Source organism: Phyllobates terribilis, unplaced genomic scaffold, assembly GCF_046119375.1.
Source record: "Phyllobates terribilis strain yellow unplaced genomic scaffold, ASM4611937v1 Scaffold_25__1_contigs__length_18738178, whole genome shotgun sequence".
Classification (NCBI taxonomy): domain Eukaryota; kingdom Metazoa; phylum Chordata; class Amphibia; order Anura; family Dendrobatidae; genus Phyllobates; species Phyllobates terribilis.
The window spans coordinates 14,272,213-14,277,212 of record NW_027362785.1 but is presented as its reverse complement, the minus strand read 5'-3'; positions in this window follow the sequence as shown (position 1 = coordinate 14,277,212).

The window sequence follows — 5,000 nt, the reverse complement described above, 5'->3', positions numbered from 1 at the left end:
CAGACCTGTTATTGCTCAATCTCGTGTGGCTGAGCGCCACTTGTCCCTCTAAGAAGCTGGACGCGGACCACGGGGGGTCGCGTAGCTAGTTAGCATGCCGGAGTCTCGTTCGTTATCGGAATTAACCAGACAAATCGCTCCACCAACTAAGAACAGCCATGCAGCACCACCCACAGAATCGAGAAAGAGCTTTTGTAACATACCTGGCGGCGTCCTTGCATGGTGGTCCATCTCCCACTGTGCAAGAGGGCGCACTTGATCTCCTGTCCAGAATGTCTCTCTGGCTTCCCTCCATGCTGTCTGTTTGTGTCTGTTTCTGCTGCTTAAGGGCGGCGCCCGATCACTTCCTGCCTTTTGTACCTGCTGTGGGTCACACCCCTTGTGCGTCCTCAGCCTATTGCTGTCTGTCACTTGGTATATAGCTCAGCAGCTCCCTTCTATCCCTGCCTGAGCATAGTGTTTCCTTCAGTGTGTGCTTGCACTCTGAAGGTGCCAGGTCCCGTCTCTTGTCTCCTGCTTTTTGTATCAGTTCCCGTGTCTGAACTGAGTCCTGTATGTCTCCTGCTTTGCGGTATCAGCTCCCGTGTCTGAACTGAGTCCTTTCTGTGTTCTCTTGTCTATCCTGTCTGAACACGCTCCTAGCCTGTTCCTCCTGCCTTCTAGGGGCCGATTACCTAGACCCGTTCCTGTATCTTGTCTGACCTGTCTGAACTCGCTCCTAGCCTGTTCCTCTCGCCTTCTAGTGGCCGATTTCCTAGACCCGCTCCTGTGTCTGGTCTGTCCTGTCTGAACACGCTCCTTGCCTGTTCGTTCCGCCTTTTAGTGGCCGATTTCCTAGACCCGCTCCTGTGTCTGGTCTGTCCTGTCTGAACACGCTCCTTGCCTGTTCGTTCCGCCTCTCTGGGGGCCGTATTCCCAGACCCGCTCCTGTATCCCTCTGCAGTGTCGGTCTCCTCCGTACACTCAGTTCCAGTCTGAACTCTCTCCTGTCTTTTACCTGTTTTGCCTCTATGTCCGTTCCCTTCCTTTTTCTGCAGAGTCTGAACTCGTACCTAACTCCTGCTTGTTGTCTCTGCAAGTACTGTGTGAGTATCTGGCTCTGTCTTTCCCTTCCTGTCTGTTCCGTGTGAACAGAGCCCTGTCCTCCCTGCTCAGCCTTGTCTGCACTCTAGCTGTGCTTGCCTGTAACCCTCTGCCTGTATTGTTCCTGAGTCCCGGTGTGTACTGGGTCCTATCCCGCCTGTGTTCCTACCTGCTAGTGCCTCCCTGTCTGCACTCTAGCTGTGCTTGTCTTCACCCCCCTGCCTGCATACCCGCCTGCCTGCATACCAGTCGTGCCTGCCTATACCCACCAGTCTGTGTGCCAGCCTACCAGCCTGTTCCTGTATTCCCCTGTGTGGGTCAACAGCCGTGTCCGGGGTCTGTCCTGGAGTAGCACCTGGTCCCTCTGCTCGGTTCCTCCTTGGTGCACTGGCGTCGTATGCCGTCGTGCGACCCTGGTCGGATCGGGTGAATACCTAGTCACGCCCCTCCAGGCATTCACTCTCCGGCACGGTCCAGTGGAATCACTACCAATCACACGCACACGCCGCTTAGCCCGGGCGTGTGCATAACAGCATGCTCAGGACATGGTTCCCGTTGAGCCCCACGGCCTTCGCTCTTTGAGAAGTTTTTCCAGCGAATACATGCATTAAAATAAAATAAATAAATTTTTTTCCCCCTTTAGCTGAGTTCCAGGCGAGTTACGCACCCGTCCAGATGGATCTATCAGCCCTCGTTCCTGCGGATCCGCCACGTTACTATGGGGATCCAAGACAGTGTCGTGCATTTGTGGAGCAATGCATGCTACACTTTAAGGCCTACCCTCTCTATTTTCCTTCCGATTGGGCTAAAGTGGCCTTTATGATTGACTACCTAGCGGGTGATGCCTTGAAATGGGTCACCCCCCTATGGGAAGCATGGGATCCTGTCATCCTTGACCTGCAGGCCTTCCTGGTGGCCTTTCGTATGGTCTTCGAGGACCCTAACTCTGAAGCCCCTGCTGAAGCTTCACTTCCCAATATCCCGGAGCAGCCCCGACGGGTAATGTGTGTGGGTAGCGCAATAGTCCTCCAGCCCAATGAGACTACTGCCCACCCAGAATCCTCACAGGGTGACTACGCTTTCCGGAATACTTCTCTCAACCTCAAGAGGCAGTCCAGACGTGCTAGACTTAGAGGCAAGCCGTCACGCCAGGGTCTGTCCTCCCTGAGACCTCCTGACCCCAACCTTGAAGTCCCTACTGAAGCTTCATCTCCCTGTATCCCGGAGAAACCCCAATGGGTAATGTGCGTGGGTAGTGCACCAGTTCTCCTGGCCGAAGAGACTTCTGCCCATCCAGACTCCACACAGGAGAACTTCCTGCACCCGGCATCAGATGCTTCTTTCTCTTTAACCGGTGTGCATGTCCAAGGGTGCTCCAAAGCTGTGGTTACCTCAGAGTCTGTGCACCTCTACTACCTGGCGGAGGATCCCCTGTTGCCTCCTGAACCCTCCGGGATACCACTCGATGACAAATGGAGAGAGACTTCTCTACACCCGGTACTCAATACTTTGTCCGCTTCGTCCTGTGAGCCTGACAATGGGTACCCCAAAGTGGTAGTTACATCCGAGTCTCTACACCCCTCCGACCAGGCGGAGGATCTCCAGTTGTCTCCTGAACCCTTCGGGGTGCTACCTGGTAGCGAAAGGACAGAGACTCTCCTATACTCTGTACCTGATACCTCGCTCGCTTCGTCCAGTGAGTCCAACTTAGTGTACTCCGAAGCAGAGGTTACTCCTGAGTCTCTACACCCCTCCGACCAGGCGGAGGACCTCCAGTTGTGTTCAGAATCCTTCGGGGTGCCACCTGGTGGTGAATGGACAGAGACTTTCCTATATCCTGGATCTGATACCTCGCTTGCTTCGTCCAGTGAGTCCGACCTAGTGTACTCTGAAGCAGAGGTTACCCGTGAGTCTCTACACCCCTCTGACCAGGCGGAGGACCGCCAGCTGTCTCCAGTACCCTTCGGGGTGCCACCTGGTGGTGAATGGACAGAGACTTTCCTATACTCGGTACCCGATACCTCGCCTGCTTCCTCCAGTGAGTCCGACCTAGTGTACTCTGAAGCAGAGGTTACCCGTGAGTCTCTACACCCCTCTGACCAGGCGGAGGACCGCCAGCTGTCTCCAGAACCCTTCGGGGTGCCACCTGGTGGTGAATGGACAGAGACTTTCCTATACTCGGTACCCGATACCTCGCCTGCTTCCTCCAGTGAGTCCGACCTAGTGTACTCTGAAGCAGTTGTTTTCTCTGAGCCTCTGCACTCTTCTGACCCGGCGGAGGACCTCCAGTTGTTTCCTGAATCCTCCGGGATACCACCAGATAACAAAGAGACAGTGACTTTTCCTCATTATGTACCTGATAACCCGTCTATTTCTTCCTGTGAGCTTGACAAGATGTACCTCGAAGCAGAGATTACCCTTAAGTCTCTGTCCCCCTCCAACCCAGTGAACGACTGGTCCTCGAATTCCCTGCGGAAGATTCTGGCAGGCCTGAAGAAGAGGGGGCGTAAGGGGGGAGGTACTGTAACATACCTGGCGGCGTCCTTGCATGGTGGTCCATCTCCCACTGTGCAAGAGGGCGCACTTGATCTCCTGTCCAGAATGTCTCTCTGGCTTCCCTCCATGCTGTCTGTTTGTGTCTGTTTCTGCTGCTTAAGGGCGGCTCCCGATCACTTCCTGCCTTTTGTACCTGCTGTGGGTCACACCCCTTGTGCGTCCTCAGCCTATTGCTGTCTGTCACTTGGTATATAGCTCAGCAGCTCCCTTCTATCCCTGCCTGAGCATAGTGTTTCCTTCAGTGTGTGCTTGCACTCTGAAGGTGCCAGGTCCCGTCTCTTGTCTCCTGCTTTTTGTATCAGTTCCCGTGTCTGAACTGAGTCCTGTATGTCTCCTGCTTTGCGGTATCAGCTCCCGTGTCTGAACTGAGTCCTTTCTGTGTTCTCTTGTCTATCCTGTCTGAACACGCTCCTAGCCTGTTCCTCCTGCCTTCTAGGGGCCGATTACCTAGACCCGTTCCTGTATCTTGTCTGACCTGTCTGAACTCGCTCCTAGCCTGTTCCTCTCGCCTTCTAGTGGCCGATTTCCTAGACCCGCTCCTGTGTCTGGTCTGTCCTGTCTGAACACGCTCCTTGCCTGTTCGTTCCGCCTTTTAGTGGCCGATTTCCTAGACCCGCTCCTGTGTCTGGTCTGTCCTTTCTGAACACGCTCCTTGCCTGTTCGTTCCGCCTCTCTGGGGGCCGTATTCCCAGACCCGCTCCTGTATCCCTCTGCAGTGTCGGTCTCCTCCGTACACTCAGTTCCAGTCTGAACTCTCTCCTGTCTTTTACCTGTTTTGCCTCTATGTCCGTTCCCTTCCTTTTTCTGCAGAGTCTGAACTCGTACCTAACTCCTGCTTGTTGTCTCTGCAAGTACTGTGTGAGTATCTGGCTCTGTCTTTCCCTTCCTGTCTGTTCCGTGTGAACAGAGCCCTGTCCTCCCTGCTCAGCCTTGTCTGCACTCTAGCTGTGCTTGCCTGTAACCCTCTGCCTGTATTGTTCCTGAGTCCCGGTGTGTACTGGGTCCTATCCCGCCTGTGTTCCTACCTGCTAGTGCCTCCCTGTCTGCACTCTAGCTGTGCTTGTCTTCACCCCCCTGCCTGCATACCCGCCTGCCTGCATACCAGTCGTGCCTGCCTATACCCACCAGTCTGTGTGCCAGCCTACCAGCCTGTTCCTGTATTCCCCTGTGTGGGTCAACAGCCGTGTCCGGGGTCTGTCCTGGAGTAGCACCTGGTCCCTCTGCTCGGTTCCTCCTTGGTGCACTGGCGTCGTATGCCGTCGTGCGACCCTGGTCGGATCGGGTGAATACCTAGTCACGCCCCTCCAGGCATTCACTCTCCGGCACGGTCCAGTGGAATCACTACCAATCACACGCACACG